A 21,252-nucleotide genomic window follows, 5' to 3' on the forward strand; every position below is an offset into this window, starting at 1 on the left:
GCTGTGCTCCTCCTGTTTTGTTCCTGTTCAAAACCCAAGACAATAAGGACAGCCTCATATAAGATGTATGTACGCAGCCTCAGTATCTATCCTTCACAGGTGAAGAAATGTGTGGTTTGCTCTGATGATTTTGAAAGAGCTTGGGTTTGTTCAGAGCTCCGGTAGAAAAACATGGGAATCCTACTTGATGCTTGTGGGGAAATGTATCTGCTTAACTCTATGAGGGCCTCACAAGAAGGAAAGATGGAGCACTTTTCAGCTGTATCGAGTTTTTGGCCTGTCCTCAGGTGAATCTTCTTTACTTCGCTACCTTTGAATTTTAGGGCTGCACACCAGCTGCACTGCACTGAACAGCTTCTCAAAATCCCATATACTGTAGGCCAGATGAGCAGAAATGTGCCAGCATCTTCTTGTGATTGACACCTCTGCTTCTTGGCTTTTCACAAATACAGAAGAAGATGCTTGCATCTAGCCCAAGAGCACGTGATACGTTACCATGTCTCTGGCTTTCGATCAAGCAGGCTTCACCAGGCACGTGTAGCCAGTACAAAGGAACATCTCCTTTCACATGCTGCTTTGGGTCCTGTTTGGCAATGCTCTCAGGTGCACTGGGGATGCTTGCAGGTGGCACTCTGGGACCAATTTGCAAACCCCGTGGGATCTTGCTGGCATGCTCTGGTGTGCTTTTTCTTTCTCCGGCCCTTTAAACATAGGTTGGCTTGGCAGGATGTAATTTAAGCCTTGCAAGTTTGCAATGTATCAACATGATGAAATAGGCCATTATGTGTTAATCCCTCAAGTCCAAACTATCTGACCCCAGCACTCAGGGAGAAAAAAAGAAACAAAGCAGCAGACTCTCTGGGAAATGGATGAAAACAGATGAAAACATGTAGGTTTATGTAAAGCCAATGTATGGAAGTTAGGGGGGAGTCCGGCAGGGACTCAGCCAGTAACCATGGCTGTTGTCGTGATGATAATATATCTTCCTTTGGCATAACAATTCATTAATCGGCCTGGCTTCTCCCAAGAAAGCTGATTTCAGGGCAGGATTTATATTGTTCTGGGCAGAAAAACTAGGACAAATGTCAGCGCAAAAATAAAATTCCAAATGCTTTGTGGGCTTTGTCAGTCCTGAGGAAAAGCCAGTCTCTTCACATCCTGTTAATTCCTGCAGTTGTGACACCCAGGGCTGTTATAATCTTGAGCAGAGAAGTTTGATTAGTCCTTGATGGGAATATTTATAATAGCCACAGAGCTGGTATGTAGATCCTGATTCAGGAAAGCACTCACAGCAGCACTGACACTCCGCTGGAATTAGTAATAGAGTCCTAGAAAATGAGGGTGGGAAGGGAGCTCAGGAGGTCACATCTAGTCCAATGCCCTGCTCAAAGCAGGACCAGCCCCAGCTAGATCATCCCAGCCAAAGATTTGTCTACCCAGGTCTTAAAAACCTCCAAGGATGGAGATAACACAACTTCTCTGGGTCACCTATTCCAGTGTGTTACTACCCTCCTAGTTAGAAAGTTATTCCTAATATCCAACCTCAGCTTCCCTTGCTGAAACTTGAGCCCATTGCTCCTTGTCCTGTCATCTGCTCCCACTGAGAATAGCCCAGCTCCATCCTCTTTGCAGCCCCCCTGCAGGGAGGTGAAGGCTACTTATCAATCTCCCCTGGTCTTCTCTTCTGCAGACTAAAGCAGCCCAGTTTCCTCCACCTCCCTTCATCAGTCATGTGCCCCACCCCCCTCACCATTTTTGTTGCCCTCCATTGGACTGTCTCCACAACCTTTCTGTAGTGAGGGGCCCAAAATGAAACACAGGACTCCAGATGTGGCCTCACCAGTGCCAAATAGAAGGGAATAATCACTGCCTTCGATCTGCTGGCAACACTCCTACCAATGCATCCTAGTATGTCATTAGCCTTTTTGGCAACAAGGCTCACTATGGCTCATGTTCAGCTTATTGTCCACTGTCCCCCCCAGGTTGTTTTCTGCAGAGCTGCTGTCCAGCCAGTCAGCCCCCAGCCTGCACCGGTGCATGGGATTATTCTGCCCTAAGAGCAGGACTTTGTACTTGTCTTTATTGAACCTCATGAATTTTTTGTCTTCCAATTTGTCAAGGTCGCTCTGAAGTTGCTTACACCTTTCCTGCCTAGGGGAAGTTTAATGCATAATGGGTGCTGAGTGGGGGGTTGTAATGGATAGTGGATGCTCTCAAGATATGTTCCCTTGAAGTATGTACAGTCCAGTTATATCTGGGTCTTACAGGGGGAGCAGGTCTGTAAGAACAGGGGCAGATGGCTCAGAGTGCCCAGCGGTGCCAAATTTCACTAAACTTTTATGCAGACACTCAATGGTGGCAGGTTACTGTTAGCTTATTCCACACAGGCTAAAGAGCAGTCAACAGATACTCCCTTTTGGTAATGATTGAGATGTCCTTACTCTGTGCAGTCCCAAGGACCCTCTTACGACTATCGTTTTTGTGTGCATTACTCTTGTGCAGGGATGCCTGGTTTCTGAGCAGCTGGGAGCTGCACCCATACTGCATTGGCTGCCTGGGTCCCCTCCTGCTGCTCCTCCTGACACCCAGGGTAGGGGCAGGAGACAGAAACTGGAGGAGGGAATGGGAGCCCGTAGATCCTATAGCCGCAGCAGGAGTGGTGGGCGAGTGAAGGCTGGGCAGGGACCCCATGGGCAGCTGGACAGCCCTGCTCCAGTCCCGAGGTCCGGGGATTAGACCGTCAAATGGATTCCACTCAATAGCATATTGCTGATGATCTCTGCAATACATATGCCCGGTGGCGATATTGTCCTCAGACCTACTGGGGAAAACCTCTGTACTGGAGGTCTGTGGCTAACATTTGTGTGTTTTCTACCAAGCGTCTTCAAGCTGAGGCCAGCGCTCGGCCAAACCCGATTTGGGGCAACTGATAAATGCTTCTGTTGCTTCCCGATCATTTGATTCCATCTGCTTGTCTGCTGGAGCCCCTACTCAAATTATGTCTCTGTACAGCAGGATTGAGTTGATTTCAAATGCAGTTGTGCAAGTCCCCGCAGAGCCTGGCCTGTCTGAGCGTATTATCCAGAGTCTAAAGTTTCTGCATTATCTTCCTGTCGAATTAGATAGCATGTCCAAATACTTTATCTTACCGTTCCAGGAGGAAAATTGCTGTGGGCCAGACTCCTTCAGGGATTTTCTCTTTGTCTGACTATTGCAGTTTGAAGCTGTAGCTTTGTCCTGGCTCCATGCTTGAGCTAAGGGGAGTGAGGGGAACCTACCTCCGTGGTTAGGAAACGTTGGCATTGCCCCAGGAGGAGGGAGGGAGAGCTGGTTTTTGGTGACTGCTCTAAAGGCTGTTGTGCATTTTACTATTTAATACCAAGTGCATCACAGGGCAGAAGCCTAACCAGACCAGAGCCTTCCTCCGTAATGGAGGCGTGTGGGGGGGCTCTACCTGGGATTTCCTGAGCATATATTAACAGCCTTTTACAGGACCACCCTACTTACACTACTGGCATTGATATGAAGTCGCGCAGAAGGCAGGGTGGATTTACATCTTACAGACAAACAAAATCAGAGAAAGACAGCCTAAGCTTTCGCAAGCAGCGGGCTTCCTTCATCAGATGCTGTGAAAGGACGGCAGGAAGCAGAGCTTTTAAAAAGAAAGCAGTGACTAGAATATGGACAGCGGGGAAGGGCGAGGGAAAAGGAGGGGGCACTGGAGTCAGGTCATCGTATCCCCCATGAAATATTGGTAGCAGAGGGCAGGATGCAGCCCAGTGGAGTTTCATCTGTACAGGTCAGTGCACAGGGTGATCTGAAAACCAACAGATCATTGATCATTAACATGCCCAGTCCCCTCTCCACTATCCACTGGATGCACACTAAGAGGTATCACAAGTTAAGCGTGATTGCAGGAGAGATCCGGCTGACATCCCATCAGGTCGGTGGGCTAGGGATGGAGGGATGGAGGATGCTGAGTATTGCACGTGTGCAGGCTTCATGCTTCTGCAGAGAAAATCAGCAGCCATGAACTTTATTATTAACCACCTTCCTGGGTTTCTTTCCCTCTCTTTAAACATGGGCTTATGCATTTTCCTCTGAGGGATTTTGGGCAATGTCTTCCACCAGGCTTCTCCTGCAAGTCCTGGAATGAGGACACTTGCTGGAAAGCTTTCCAAATGATATTGCATGGTCACATTTTCCAGGCCAAATGGAAGGGAAGCATCATGTGAGGAAGCCTGCTCTTTGCTCCCAGTGCTTTACCTCCTTGTGAAATAGAGAGAGACTCCTGCTTGCTTGTTCTTAGTCCCTTGATGATATCCTTTGTAGCTACCTAGCAGCTTAGATTCAAGAAGAGGCCCTTCCCAGTCCTGCCGTAGCCTGTGCCTGGTGGTAAGAGGTCTGCCCTGGGACATAAAAGATGAAGGTTATAACTCCTCAGGGTGAGCAGAGCCTATCACGTAGGTTTTCCATGCCCCAAACAAGTGCTCTGACCTGTAGGATAGTGGGTCTAAGGAAGACATTAGAGGCCTAGGCCTATGTGCCTCCACTTCATATACATCCTGCACAATATACAGGTTGGAGTGGAGTTTGGCTAACCTTGCAGAGAGACAGGCTTGCAAAGCCAGGTTCCTTGTGTTTGCAGATGTAAACCAAAAAGGCATTTTAGACTTTTAGGTATTTAACTATAGTCACTCAAACAAAGCAATTAAGCAATTAAAACCCATTAGCATAAGGAATAGCACTCACTGTCAAAACCTAATGAATAACATCTAAGGTCATCCTAGTTAAACCACTGTTAAGTATTTATCATAAATTCTTCACTTATCTAGGAGGGGTCTTTCATAATCAGCCCCCTTCATTAATATATACCCAATCGGGCAGTAAATAGATGCATGTCATTAATCATATATAATTAAAAACCTGGGGGAAGTGAGGGATCGTGCACCTAAGCTGCTGAACAAAATTGAACAAGGGCTCAAAGCTCCTGGGGTCTGGCCTACACCTATCCTCCCAGGTGTGAGTGGGTTGTTACATTTCCATTGCCTGAATCTAAATGCTAGTTCAGCTTCTATTTAGGCTTGCCAATAAAGTGATGCTCTGAAAAAAAAAAAGATGAACAACGCCCCTCTCCCTTACAAAAAGTGAAAATAGGTGCTCTCTCTCTTTATGCAAGGACGGTATCCAACAGAGTAAGCTCCCTTTGTCCCGGCTTGGGGATAGAGGGCTTCCCTTCAGTGGGCACCGGGATTCAGATGCTGCAGGCAATGCCAGTAATTACTTGTAGTTATACCTACTCTAATGCTAGTGTGCAAGTCCAGAAGGCTTCACCTGATAACCACTACCATCTTCAGGGACCCCTCAATTGGTCAAAGCAACTCAACTTCCCGAGCAAGCACATGTGTTTAAATCTTAGTGACACCACAGCCACCTTCAGCTTTCTGATGCCACATCGACGAGGGTGGTATGAAAACACAAGTAGCACGGAGCCAGTAGTTCTGCCTGTATCGCTGGTGTCTGAGATGCTGCACTTGAAAGCAAAACACGTATTAAATTACAATGCAAAGCTGTCGTTTGCAATATAGAGTGTCTGACAAAGTGGGCTGCATGTTGGTGTAGATGCATTACCACTTACCAGTTTTACTTATTTATTTAAGATAAAGAAATGGGAATCTATAGGCCTCCTGGCATTTTTATTTGGCACACTGTCGTGTGTGTTAACAAATACTTATTCGATTCATTTTTGCTCTCCACCACAGAAAGCATAAATGATGCATGGCCATTAACTTTTTCAGATGAGAGGTGCCTGCTGCTGAGCTATGTGAGGGTTGCTCTTGTTTCCCTCCATGAAGGTTGTAGTGCTAGCTTAGTTTTTTTTTTTATGGGAGAGTCTGAACTTCTAATGTGTATCCTTTGGATTTATGTGAATCTCAACGAACAACTTCACTGAAGCATATTGTAAGCATCTAAATTTTCATTTTAAATTTACTATCCGTAATTACACGCTGTGCATATAACAGAGGATCTAAAATCAATTGTGCACTTTACATTTTACTGGGCGCTTATTAATTTCAATATCTATCTATCTCATGCCGTGAATTTAATTGGCATTCCCTGCATAAATAAATGTATCTTCTTTCAGGATGCAACAATAATCCATTAGTGACATTTATGAATACTCTCTAAATGCCTGGTGAGGCTCTGACCTGAAAGCAATGGGGAAATACAGAATGATTGATGATGCACTTTCCCTTCTCCTTAGGGAACTGACCTGAAGCCTAAATTTGTTCCTTTCACTTCTTCTGTTATGAGTTCCACAGCGACGTGTTTTTGAAAGGCACAAATGCAGTTATTGTATCAGATTTGGGCTGCACTGCTTATAAAGGAAGAATCCTATCGTAGGTGTGTTGTTTCCTTTCACCGAAAAAAAAAATCCTTTTCTTTTGTTACAGCTGGAGAGTTATAGTTTTATTTCTGGCCACTGCTTCTATACCGTGAACGATGCTTGTTTGTGGAACTCAGGAGTAGTAACTAACACCACGTGCTAAGGCTGGTGATGGGATCTGTGTCCGCGGTGGCTGTGGAGCGCGTGGTGAACAGCATGGCTGGAGACGAAGGGTGATCTTGCAACCGTGTGGAAGTAAGAAGACGAACCAGCTCTCCTTGGTCCCCCTTGACAAGTCCCTTTGTCTCTCTGCTATCTCATCTGTGAATTCCTCGGATTATATTATCTCGTCTCTTCGACTGTAAGTGCTTCAGAGTATGGGCTGTCCCTGCACGACCCTAACACGGTCCAGGCCTGCTCTCAAATAGATCTAGAGCAGAGGATTTTCTATTTTAAAGGTGAATCTGCAATTCTGAACATGTGTTCCAGTCCAAAATAAGGCAAAAGCAAGACATTTTGCGATTTCCCCAGAATTCTGCAATTTTAGTTATCGGCTGACAAAGTTCAAAGAGATCTCATTAGATCAAGGGTGGGCAATTATTTCAGGCAGAGGGCTGCTTACTGAGCTTTGACAAGCCATTGAGGGCCGCATGACAGGCAGCCAGGGGCAGATAAATATTAATTTTCTAAATTTTTTAGGGGCCCTGTGGGCTGGATAGAATGGCCTGGCAGGTGACATGCGGCCTGTGGGCCACATTTTGCCCACCCCTGCATTAGACCCTGGATGTGCTGGTACAATATATAACTCCAATAACAACAGATTTATTTAATTGATTGCTATAGATTCTTCCTTTAGTACAGACAATCCTATGCTTGTGTAAGTATAATTGTGAGGGATGGCTGCATAAGCACTACAAATTTTGGGTGGTTAACCTGCGGCGAGTGGTATGGGTAGCCTCTGTGTGTGCAGGCAGCACTGTGACAGATAGGGCGAGAAACAGAGAGCAGAGCAGCAGATTAGGCAGGGGGCACAGGACAATGAGAAGAAAGCAGAGCCACAGATCAGGCAGGGAAAGGGGATTGGAGTGGCACATGGAGAGGGCATAATTTGTGGCATGCCTGCTAAAAAGGCTGACTTCTACAGGTGTGGAGCATGCCTTTGGAGAGGTTTACCTGGTGTCTGCTCACTGAGGCTCTGATTTGGATCTGAGACTCTGGATATGATTGTAAAATATTGCAAATATTGAGTAGTCACCTTTTATGTTCCATGTGGAAAGTTAGGTTAAGGGTTACACTAGAAAGGCTGCACAGCTTGGAATGCAAAAAAGGGATGGCAGAACACATGAAGTCCATTTCTTTAGCAAATGCTGGGGGTGTAATAGAGATGGAAAAAATACTCAAAATACTAAGTACAAGGCAAGGAGACTGTATCAGAAACATACGAGGATTTGTGTCAAAGGGGACTTAGGTATCTCATCTATTTAAGCTATTTAATAGTTGTAGAAGCAGCAGGGTGGAGTCTAGGCTGTCCAGCATGAGATGAGCCACTCTTTAGTGAATGCTCTGGCCCACAGCTACACAGCAGAGCTGTGCGAAGCTTTGGTCCCTGATTCAATTCAGTGGAGATTCAGTCCAATTCGGTGGCCGAATCTCCAAATCAAATCAGAGGTCCCTTTATTCTCTCTGAATCGAATCGGAAAGATTCAGTGATTCGGACATAGACACACTTTACATGTTTTTTCTACATACCTCTAGGTGGCAGGGGCTCGTGAATGCTGCGATGCTGGGGCGCATGGAGTGTCCTACAGGAGTGCGGAGGGTCCCCAGTGTGCTTGGCAGCAGACCTGGAAATGGACCAGAAACATTTCTGGTCCACTTCTGGGTCCTGGGTCTGGGGGTGATGGCTGAGCCGGGGGGTGGGTTCAGGGGGTCCCTCGCATGCTCCCTTGTGGACCCAGAAGTAGACCAGAAGTACTTCCAGTCCACTTTTGGGTTTGCCACCAAGCACATGGAGAGCCCACCCCCACACTCCTGTGGGACGCTCCATCTGCCCCAACATCGCAGCGATCACAAGCCGCGCTGTACCTCGAGGTATGTAGAAAAAACTTCTAAAGCTGTGTCTATGTCTGAATTGCAGATTCTCTGAATCAGCATTGAATCTTCAGATTTGGATTTGGCTGAATCGAATCAGGGACAGCAATGCGAATCAACGAATCAAATCACTGTCCTTGATTTGGGCTGAATCAGAATCGAATAGGGCCCGCTTTGCACGCTCCCTGTGTATGGTGTTTGCTGCCCACTTCACCCCATTTCACAGATAGCTGGGCTTGTACCAGAGACGATGCAGCAGATCAAAGGCAAACAGGCTCTTGTTAGGCTGGATGGAAAGGAAGGAGTTTCTTAGAGAAGATGCAGCTTGCTCTCGCTCTGCTTGCCACAAGGTGATCCACCATGGAGATGGTCCTTAGTGCATCATGGGGATCTGGATAAGTTCCAAGGTCCTTGTGTGCAGTCCTCATTTACATGGGAATTGATACTGTAGATATCCCTGAGAACAGATTCCCTCACTCTGGCTCAGCCCTGTCTTACTTAAGGCACAGTGAATTGAATGCTTCTTGCTCTGATGTGTCTTACTCTGTTTCTGTAGTCAGAGTCATTATCTGGACGCCTTGCACTTGTTACTTATCCTCTTCAGCAGAAATCAGTCAGTGAGGGGCAGTGTTCCCTCTAAGCTCTGCGGTGTGCATGGCTGCACAGGCATGCCTGGTAGAGCGGTATGAGCGTGCCTGCACAGCTTAGAGGGAACACTGGTGAGGGGCCTAACCACTTAGGAGGATTAAATAGTTTCATAGTTTCTAGGGTCAGAAGGGACCTGAGTAGATCATCTAGTCCAACCCCCTGCCATGACAGGAAAGAGTACTGGGGTCAAATGACCCCAGCAAGATGTTCATCCAGCCTCCTCTTAAAGACCCCCAGGGTAGGAGCCAGCACCACTTCTCTTGGAAGTTGGTTCCAGATCCTAGCCGCCCTGACTGTGAAGTCGTGCCTTCTGATGTTTAGCTTAAATCTACCCTCTGCCAGCTTGTGACCATTATTCCTGGTCACTCCTGGTCATGCTCGGGGGAACAGGGACTTCCCCAGTGCCTGCTGGTCCCCCCTGACTAGTTTGTAATAGGCCACTAGATCCCCCTTCAGTCTTCTCTTCCGGAGGCTGAACAGGTTCAGGTCCCATCACCTCTCCTTGTAGGGTCTGCCCTGCTGTCCCCGGATCATGTGAGTGGCCTACTCTGGACCCTGTCCATGTTGTCCACATCCCTCCTGAAGTGCAGCGCCCAGAACTGGATGCAGTACTCCAGCTGTGGCCTGACCAGTGCTGCATAGAGGGGGAGGACCTGCTCGAGATGCATCTGTGGATGCATGACAAGGTGTGGTTGGCCTTCCTGACTGCATCCCCACACTGCCGACCCATGTTGATCTTGAAGTCAGTGATGACTCCCAGATCCTTTTCCACCTCTGCACTGACAAGAAGGGAGTTCCCCAGCCTGTAGGTATGGTGCTGCTTGTTCCTCCCCAGGCGCATCACTTTACACTTGTCAGTGTTGAATCCTGTCCTATTCTCATCTGCCCACCCCTGTAACCTGTCTAGGTCCAATTGGAGGCTATTCCTCCCTTCTAGTGTTCCCACATCCCCCTACATCTTAGTGTCATCAGTAAATTTGAACAGGGTGCTTTGTACCCTCTCGTCCAAGTCACTGATGAAGATGTTGAACAGTGTGGGCCCGAGGACCGAGCCCTGAGGGACCCCATCCCTCTGGGTTGAACATGACCCGTCCACCACCACTCTCTGGGTGCGGCCCTCCAGCCAGTTGGCGACCCAATTGACTGTGCGGGTGTTGACACCACAGTCCCCCGGTTTCTTAATGAGAACGGGGTGAGAGATTTACTCAAGGTCACAAAGAGAGTCTGTGTTCTAGCCAAGAATTGAACCCAGGTCTTGAAAGTCTCAGGAGTTCTCTTCTTTCCAGAAAGGCTATCAGAATTTGGTCCCATGTTGGAAGACACTGAGCTTTCTACCAGGGCTCTCATATTTAACTTTAACTCTGCCCCTCCTTCCCCCATACCTAGACACTCTGAGATATCCTTGTAACTGAAAGGGGTCAGTATTTAGCCCTTGCAACAGAATGTTTGTGTCTGGTTATATTTGCAAGCTGGAGACTATGAATTCGTGGTGTATACAAACGCCAACAGTAGGAGGCTGGTACAATTATTTCCAGACAATTTAGATTTCACATCTCATCCTCACTTGTTTGCTCATATTTTTATACCTCAGGCTAATGAACTCAGTTTTTGCAGAGGCTGAGGAGAACCTTGCTACCTTTTGTTTCTGGACGTTTTCTCCTTAAAGCAAATGAAAAGCAGACGACAGTCCAAACCAGTGGTGGTTGGGGATTATTAACTTAACCTTCCATCAGTCACTTACTAACAATCTCCCTTTGCCTCCCATTCAGCACAAGTGACAAAGAGAATTTGTTCCCTTCAGCTGAGACCATGTTTCCCAGCTGATGCAGGGGAAAAGTTAGTAAGCGCAGTGCTCAACATGACAGGAGGGAGCTTTGTAGCTGATTAGGAGAGGGAAAAATCCACCCGTTGGGTTCTCTACTGGAGAGATTGATGGCATACATTATTGATAAGGACTGTCCCTCTGCAAGCTGATGGACTAGCCAAGCACTTAAAAGGCGGCATTTTATCATGTAATTTCAGAATGCTAACATTTCTACTACGACCGGCAGAAGAGCAGAGAGAGAGAGATACCTCATCTCATCTTCATTCGAGTTCCTCTCATCCCCTGTCACTCAAACACTCACCCTCTCAGCCTGTCTCTTCCCACCCTGCCCTTCTCACCCCTTCTCACTGACTGACATGCTCACTTTCCCCTCCTCTAGTCCTCTTCACTGACACACTCATCTCCTCACCTGTCTCATACCCCCTTGCAGGAGTCTTATACCTCCTACTCCTTGCTTATACCTCCTTACAGGAGTGGTAATATTTGTTTTTGGTTTTTCAGCTGTTTTCGTGTGCCTGGCTAAAGTGTTCTGGACATGCCAAGGCCTAGGTCATTCTCCTGGAAGTAAAATCCAGCAGGGCTGTATTTTGTCAGGAGAAGCAGTTCTCATGGCATATCTGCTATGGCCAAAGAATCTATGTGAACCTCATTCATTTTTATTTTCAAAAATTAAAACCTCCTGTATCCAGTCCTCATCACTCTCCTGCCCCTCCTGCAGCAGATTGTTCAAAACAAAGATTGGACTTATAAGTCACCTGCATACTCACGTGACTTAGCCTTTACCCCCCTTTTTCTCTTCCCTTTTTTCTCCTTTTCTCTTTTCTCCTTCCCTTTTTCTTTCCCACTTTTTTCTCTCTTCTTCTCTCCCCTCCCCTCCCTGGATGCTGACAAAGGACAAAAGTGTATGTATATATATGTATGTATGTGAACCTCAGCAGACAGCTGGGAGATGTGCATTTGAATCCCCTAGGGGTGCACAGGGCATTGCACCAAGGTCTCCACTTTCTGAGGGATGCTTTAACCAATAGGCTATGATTTAAAGGATGACTCACATCACTGCTTCCTGTGTTAAAGGAAAGCATGCCCCCTGCATAGCTCTCAGAAAGAATGAACATAGGAGCCTGCCCTCAGGAGAGGACTTAGGTCTGTGGGTCTCTCACTGAGGTGCCTACATTTCGGGCAGGGGAAGATTTGTGGTGCACTGCCAACAGTGAAGTATGGATACCCAAGATGGATCAAGTGCCAGAAATGGTCTAGCTGGGCCATTGAGTTCTGCATAACTTAAGTTACATCCTGTCTCTGAACTAGCTCAGGTGTCTCTCCATTGCACCAAGTTGCATGGTGTAGACATCCCCTCAGGCATTGACCAGGGCTCAGAAGAACCTCACTCCCTCATGCTTTCCATAGGCAACCTGGATTCCTGACTCAAGGCGGTGGAGTCTAAAAGTTAGACACTTCAACACCTTATTTTTTGAACCCTTGAGTCCTTCATTGCCTCTTGCCCTAAGTCATTCAGGGACTCCATATCCCAAATTAGTTACTTTTGAAAATATTACTGTGAGGTCTTTAAAGCAGGGATTGCCTCTTACTCTGTGGAGGTGCAACAGGGCATGGATCTCAGCTGAGGACTTTATGTCCTACGGTGATACAAACAGTAATTAAGAATAATGCAGTGTGAGCATGAACACCACAGTCTGGCCTAATATTGTAGTCTGCAGAGAATAGCACCATGAATCCCAAAGTATGACAAATGCCATTGTTACGTAGCAGCCCTGCTGACATTTATTTCTATCTGCTACTTGATTCTTGAGGAATCAGCTCTTCTTTCTCTTGTAAAAGTGTTCTTCCAACCCACTACCCTTGAAAAGGGATTGCCTTAAGACCACCCAGAAACATCTTTCTGAGCTCTTTACTTTAATCCTCATTCAGAGAGGCTGGTGGCAGGTTCTTAACGTATCCCAGCTCTGTCTGAAGGGAGGTTTATGTATCTCTGGCTATGGGTAGAGAGACAATGTGAATATCAATGTGGATAATACATTTGACATGTATCATTCCACTACAAAGTGTAGCTTAAAAAAATTCAGGGACACTGTGTTAAAGTTATTTCTGCTCTGGCATTTAACTTGGAGCTGCCAGTTTCCAGCTGTCTCTGATCATGAAATTTGCTACCATTTGGGGAAGGGAGGGTGGCTTTTTATTTCAAATGCTGCAGATTATACCAGCTGAATAACACATCCAGTTGTCCCTACTGGTATATAACTTTCCATTTTAGCCTGCAGATACCCCCTCAGATGAGCTGGAAGGAAGGCTTTGATCCTTCCATATTGGCCATATGGGGACTAACAAATCAACAAAAATGATCAACAAAAATGAATTCTATAGGGCACCATGTCAGCATCCTCTGAGCTTCCCAGTGGCCTTTAGAAACACTGAGGAGATACAGATAATTGAATTATATGTATCACCCACCAAAAAGGAAACCCCATAGCTTGGGGAACAGTGTGCAGTGAACCATAGAAAAGTAGGCCTGGAAGTGATGTCCAGAAGTCGTCTAGTCCAACCTCCTGCCTGAGGCAGGATCATTCCTATCCAAACCATCCCATACAGCCATAATCTAAACTCTACGTTAACTCTGACACAACACAGACCTGAGAACTGGGCCTGCCACAGGACCAGCCCTGTGTCCTAGGTCTAGCACTCAGGGCTGGTCTGTGGGTTGGATCCAGACCACAGACTGGCCCTGTGACTCATCTGGCTTTCTGGGCCAGATTGTTTTGACACCCTTGGTCTAGAGGGCTCAAATCTTGAACACTAGCATGCCAACAACCACTTCACTCAATGGGATCTGCAGAGGATCACCTCCAGGCCTCTTATTGGGGTACTCACATAGGGTTTAAATTCTTTATTTCAGCATTTGGATATAAAATAGCCTTAACCTCTCTGGGCTTAAGCCTAACTGGACTTAAAACACAAACTGATACATTTATGAACAGGATTCTATGAAATGGCCCTTTGCCATGATGCAAGAGGTCCCGTCTAGTCCTGTATTCCTATGTAAGATTCATTCATGTTTCCAGTGGGTTGCAGAGAGCCTTCTGCATCCCAGCTTCCCCCATCATTACACCAGAGGTAATAAAGTGAGGTAAAAGACTTTATCGCTGGAGGTGGAGATGTCTGGATTTAACACATGCCTTGCTGCAAAAAAAGAAGTCCTTTTAAAATGATATGAGAATTCAAAAAAAAAAAAAAAGTATTCACATGCAGAAACATCTACTATAAATTAGTGAGAAATGTTACCCATAGCTTTGAATTGCAAATGCCAATTTTGATCTGTTCTGATATATTTTTACCCATCCTGGTGGCCTGTTCTGCTCCTATTTCTTACTGGATATGTGTATCACAACCCACAAAACAGGAACCTGATCTCAGCTGAGTGCTGCAGTCACTGCTGTCTTACAGCTGTGATCAATAATAATTCAAGTTCCTGGGAGTTGTGCCACTGGGTTCAATGAAAGACCTGTCAAGGCCTAGCTTGTGCTAGCATAACTCAGAAGTGAATGCCTGTTACACGAGTGATCTACAAAGAATACAAGTCTATTACTGCCCTAAGTACAGGAGGTGTTAGTCTGAAACCAGGCAGAAGAAAGGGCAGAGTGATGCCTTAGGACACCTTTATCCATGCCGGATGTCTGCTCTATATACATGCTGGATGTCTGCTCCAACATGTGCTAATTAGCACACTCCTGAGCAGACTCGATTAATCAAGTCAAGTACTAATTAGCATGCTCCAGCAGCCTCTGTGTCACATGTATTCAGTGTCCTCATGCTTCAAAAGGGGGGTGGAGGCTCTTAACTAAAGCTCATTGAACAAGCTTTAGTTAAAGTTTCCCCACTGCCATTTTGAAGCTCAGGATGCTGAATATATGTGATGCTGTGGGCATTTTAATTAGAGCAGCTCTCAGAGACACTTTAATTAAAGCCCCCTCTACCCTCCAGCTCCACCCTGGAGCACATGTAAAGATGTCCTTAGAGACTAACTGGTTCAGGGAGGCCGAAGCTTTCACAGACAACTACGTACTTTGTTAGATAGTACAGATAGATGCTAGTCCACATCTGACAAAATAGGTTTTGCTATGAAATCTTTCATGTCTCTCTGGATCAGCTGGTCTCTAAGGTGCTACTCTACCATACCCAGACTGGGACACAGGCATGGGTGAACTGGACAGCCACCCGGAGAGAAAGGAGACCCGCAAATGAAAAAAAAAATTACGAAGTTTTAATATTGCAAATGTATGGGACTGCCAATGTTGTCAATTGAGAACAAACTGTTTAAAGACACTAATACCACAGTTTGCAACCAAAAAAATCATTATCGTTGGCAAGTGAGGGGTCCAACATTAAAAGTTCACCTGGGGCCACCGGGAGCCTAGGTACGGCACTGACCATACCCTCTGCCCTAAATACGGAGCCTTAGCTCAGGTGATAACCCTGCCTCTGTTTTGTTCTGCAGGCTTCTCGTTCAGTCCTGAACATGACAGCTCCTCCGTTAGCATAGCGCTTTGAAACAGTCCAGGATAAAGAGGCAGGTGTGATTATAGGGCAGGTGCTGTTTCTAAATGAGCTTTAGATTTCTTTTCATCTGCTTTCCAAGGAATAAAATTAATACAGTGCTGCAGAAATTGGCCGAGAGCATCCGTGCTCTATCTGCCCGGAACAATCAAACCACGGTGGCCCGTCACGGGCACAGCCATCTCTTGTGAAAAACATTAAGATATTTCTAGATGGGGCTTTTGATACTGACAGAGCCAAAAATAGCTGGATAAGATGGAATGAATTTCACACCAAGAAGTTGGGCGTGCGATGTTTTCACAGCTGACACAATTTTGCAGCTGCTCCTGCCTCGCGCCACACGGAGACTTACGGAGGGACTTACGCTCATCAGTCCTGGTGCATGTCACATCTATTTGTGGCTGGAAGCGGGACAAATACCTGTGACAGGTTGATTTTGAATCGCTTCCATGGGCCAGGCTGGCACGCAGCCCCCAGGCTGATTTATAAAGTAGCTGGTAGCAGCTTGTTTATAACATAGTTTAAAACGATGTGTCACAAGCATCTTACACAGAGCAAGCATCCTCTGAAGGTCTGGGAAGCACTGTTTCACCTCCAGCGCCACATCTGGACAGGATCCTCTCTCATCCCGTGTTGTACCCAAGACAGTCAGTGCTTCAGAGTTATTTCTCTTTGATCTTCCTGAAATCATCTTTGAGCAAAGCAACTCCTCTGGTTAAAGGAAGGGGCTGGGATTCAAGACACCTGATTCATTTCCCATATCTCTCACATATTTGGACAGAGGGTTACATTTTGAACAGTGGCCCGTAATCTGGAGTGCCCAAGTTCAGGTCTTCTGTGATGGAGGTGGCAAGTAGCGTGTAAGTACAAAGAAAGACTGATAGATAGGAAGGATTTGGTTTCCACAGTACTAAAACACTACAGATCCTATTGACTCTGATTGCAGAGCAATGTTTTACTCTATATACATATGCGTCCCACCAGAGATCCCTGTGCTTGAGGAATGATCAGGCATATATCCATGTACCTGTGACTCATAGTCACGGGTTGAAAGGATGTTCAAAAGCCTTTGTGAAAAACGGATCTTAAAAAAAAGAAAAAAGAAACCCTTCCCCCCCCATCTTTCTATCAGTAAAAACAATTAATGAACAGTGGTACAAAAAGAGGTTCAGTTGACAGTAAGTGTAAGTAGCACACAGGTGTTTTCAAACTCTGTTGTTTTGAGGAGGGGACTGCCCATCCACAAAGAGCAAACTGTGTTTTCAGTTTAGATGATGCCTGTTTTAGGCTCCAGGCAAACAAGCCAAATGGAGAGAAAAGAAATGTACATTTTCCCTGGGAGAGCACGGTGTATATTTTCCTTTTCTCAGCACATGCTGTGTTACGTTGTCTCAGAAAATGGCTGCTCCCCACTGAATGTTTTTGGTGGACACCCATGGAGGAAGGACACCCAGCGAATGCCAAGTTACAAACAGAGGTTTTACTTTGGCTTTCATCCTTCAGGGTTTTGTGGGGTGGCATGTTTTGCACTCCTCCAAGAAATTCAAGCACAGCTGCTCTTGGAGTGCAGGTGAGGCTAAAACAGGAGGCATATGGTGAAATTCTGCCCAGTGGAGTCACAGCAAAACTTCACTGGTGCTAAAATTTCACTCTTTCACTGTGTATAGACAAAATGATGGGCGGGTATGCATGACACTTTAAAGCGGGTTGAATGCTTTTGCACTGCTTTAATGATGTTTGTGTTTGCACGTGTTGGCAGCTCAGTAATTCCAGCTGCTGTAGCAAATTTGGCAGTGTAATATACCTTAAATGACTTGCGGCGCAGCGAACAAACTCCTCCGAGGAGTTTTAGTTTGCTGCCCTACAGCCGTGGAGCGAAGCACCGGGCTCCGTGCAGCTCTGCGGCTCTGCAGAAAGCCCTGCAGGCAGCCTGGCAGCAGCCTGGGAAGGCAGGCTCCACCCAAGAAAAGCGGTGAGCCTGATCTTATATTCCCCTGGAGCCTGCCCGCCTGCCTGAGCTGCTTAGGGGCCCGGTGCTTCTGTCCGTGGCTGCGGTGCCCCCTGGGACTGCCCGAGACGGGTGCCTGTGGGCGGGTGCTGCCATGGGGGGAAGCATCAGCCTCCACACCCCCCAACAGCTCAGGGACTGCTCCACCCACCGGCAACTTGCCTTCCCTTCCCTGCCACTGGAGAGGCAGGTAAGTTCAGGTGTGTGCATGACACAGGGGTTTAAGGGGCCCTAAATTGAAGCGGTGTTTTTTAAAAACCCATCACTTCACTTTAGGGCCCTCATTTTGTCTACACACACCCTTTAGTCTTCAGGGCTGAGCACTGCACCGAGTTACAAAAATGAAAAAATACACAGGATGTTCAGTCACTCAGGTGTGAGCGTGGTGGGAATAGCTTGTTAGTGTGGGTGAAAAATACATGTGTCAAGACACCTGAGCACAAGCATGAACCACTGTCATGGACACAAGTGCTGAGCTACACACTTCATTTTTGGCCATGGGATTAGGCAAGAACTACCTGGCTGTGACATGCCAGTGCCCTTGTTAAAACCAAATCACATTCATGCATTTACATAACATGAGAAACTCCCTCTATACATCTGTGCCCTGCAGGCCCAAGATGCCCGGCAGTGGATATGTGAAAGCATTGCCTTTTTCAACAGCACTACCCTTTCCCACACCATCTCCCCGTTTACTCTCTTTGCCTCAATTTACCTTTCTCTGAATCATTCAGATTAGCAAAATGTTACCGATGCTCAGTCTCGGCGAGATCAGAGATGTATACAACCCCCAAGAAAGCCCTCTTTGAGCCCTTGACTGCAGCACGGGGGGGCAGCGTGGCTACCTGGAAGGTTGTAGCATGTTTCCTTGCAGGGGCCTTTGTGTTTCAGAGGCAGCCTAGTTAACACCGTGCATCCTTTTGAAAGATGGAGAAAGCAAATTGAAGGGAGGATGGACGGACAGACGGACTGATGGATGGGCAGATGGACGGATCGACCGACAGACAGATGAACCGACGGATGAATGGATGGACTGAGTGGCCGACCCTCTCTATCTTTTACTCAACTGGATTTTGAACTGGCAAAAAATGTCAAGGATCTATATTTCCAAAGGGGAAAATATTCTGTCTAAAGAATGGTAAATGTTGTAGCAACCTTTACTACTGCCTGCTTCCATTATTGATGTGTGGCCAGCCCCCCCTTGTTTAGTCATAAGTAGAGGTCCAAGTTGAGAACAAGGGCCCGTCGTGCTGTACATGTCCCTAGAAGAGTCAGTCTGTGCCCTGCAGGGCTTATATTTTAAACAGACCAGAGCTGGGGGGACGAGAGGAAGAAGCTTTTTAATCTCCACTGTGCAGGTGAATAAAAGCAAGAATAAACAATGTGCCTAAAAATCATAAGTAAAGTGTCAGGGCTGGGAATTGAACCCACAATGAGTCTAGGGTCAGCAAATAGATGAAAATCCTCCATTGTCTCTATTGCACTGGTTTTTAACTTGGGTGCCATGGCCCCCTGGGGTGCCTTGAGATCCTTTCAGGGGTGTCACAGGGGTGCTACACAATGGTAGCACTGTTAGCTATGGAAACATGATTCAGAATATAAGCCCAGAGATTTCAAACAGGAATTCATAGTATTAAAACCCTCTTTCCCTGTTGTGGTTTTTCTTGAGCATTTTGCAACAGAAGAATTGCTGCCGTATTTTTATGTGGGCAAAAAATGAGTGAAAATTAAAAGCTGGCATTTTTCAAAGCGTGCCTTGAGTTGAAGAGGGGTGCCCAGGGTCCAAAAAAGGTTGAGAATCACTACTCTATTGAAGGCAAAGGAACAGCAGTGTATAAATTTGGGGTGCAGGTGGGAAAAGGTATAAAATCTGAGGCTGCATTGTGGAAAGGCATCAGCCGCATAGGAAGAAAGAAAAAATGTTACCCTTCTGCCACAGATATACTACTAATGGATATATTTTTAGCAATGCCTGCCTAACTCAGACTTCCCAGCCACTTTCTTCTTGCCCCCTTCTCTTCCCAAAGATCCAACCAGGTATATATATCTATCTAACTATTTATCTATCTATTTATCTATCTATCTATCTACTGGAATTGGCAGAATTTTTACATACATACACACACACACATACATACATATATATATATATATAACACAACATTTAAGAACTCAAGCTGGAGTTCACAAAAGCTTATGCTCATATATATGTTTTATTTAGTTAATTTAAGATGCATATCTACCTTGCCTTCTGCCTGACTTCAGACTCAAATGGCTAACGGCTTCTCTCTTGCAAGAAGCACACAGCCACCCCCACCCCCCATTACTTCTTTCTGTCCCTAAATAACTTGCATTTGTGTTTTGCCGGGAGAATCATTTATAATTGTTTGTTGCCTGGCCACAACTGCTATATTTACTAATCAATCTACATTTGTACTTGTTGATGCGTGTTTGTGCTCAGACTAATATTTTTACTAATATTGTGTTGCTGTTGTTCTTATTATTAATAATTATATTGTTATTGGAGTAAGATTACTCCCATTAGACATGAATGTAATTTCCAAATGAGAACCTATTAAGCTAAAAATACCAGCTTCATCAGTTTCTATAATTTATGGTGATGCCTATATAATGGCAAGAAACCTGATAGTTCACATGAAAGTACAGCACCCATATTCCAGTATCTTGTAGAAGCATAAAATCCCTCTTGCTGAATGTCACAAAAATGAGGCGAAATAATGAATTAACCAGACCATTTTGGGGACAGGTTAGAACCTAAATTTTGGACTGCTATAGCTTCCTGTTAAGATACATGGAATTACAGCCTAGTTTGAACTGAAAGTGTAGATTAAATAAAATAGCTAGAGACACAAGTAAACAGACGTCAGCACAACTTGATCTCCAGCTTGAGTTTCTATTGTTTACCAGGCACCAGCTCCCTAGACCATTTCAGGTAATACAATGAAAACTACCCTCTGAACAATATAAAACAGTGGTTTTAAACCTGTGGTCTGTGGACCCCTGGGGGTGGAGGCACTATGTCTAAGGGGTCCACAAAAGATGGATATGATCAATCAAAAGTACATAAATATCCAAACTTACAATTCAAAGGGGTCCACCTCCATTTCAAATTTCCACACCTCCGTTCAAAAATTTTTAGGGGTCCACAAATGAAAAAAAGGTTGAAAACCACTGATATAAAGCAAGCACATGCATTATAGTCTTTGTCTGCAGGAAAGGACTACATACTCCAACTCACGTGACATACAGCATTGTATTTATGTATGGAAATATCTGAGCTCTTGGCATCCTCCCTTCAATTTTGGGTTCTAAGCTTTAAATAGGCCCAACGTGCTTGCTTTAAAAAAAACCCAAGACCAAATGGATGGACAACACAAGCAAGGTTGCTGGGATGCCCTAGAGAGGATAATGCTAATACGCAGGGGGGTCAAACTGCAGGGCTGGTGGCCACTGGTGAGGCCACAAAGTCTGCCAGGTTTCAAGAAGATCAGTGCAGGGGTTTGGGGGAACTGCACCTCAAGCTGCGGACAACCCAAACTCATGCCATGGGCGACCCTGTTTGCGTTAGGGCACAGTGGGGTAAAAGCTGCAGGGGTGGTAGTCCATGTTGCAGCCACAAAGCCTGCCAGCTGTCGAGGAGATCGGTGCAGGGAGAGTCTGGGGCCCTGCATCCCTAGCTGCTGACGGACAAAACTCATGCCA

Source organism: Crocodylus siamensis, chromosome 3 (assembly GCF_052110815.1).
Source record: "Crocodylus siamensis isolate JL-2025a chromosome 3, ASM5211081v1, whole genome shotgun sequence".
Classification (NCBI taxonomy): Eukaryota; Metazoa; Chordata; order Crocodylia; family Crocodylidae; genus Crocodylus; species Crocodylus siamensis.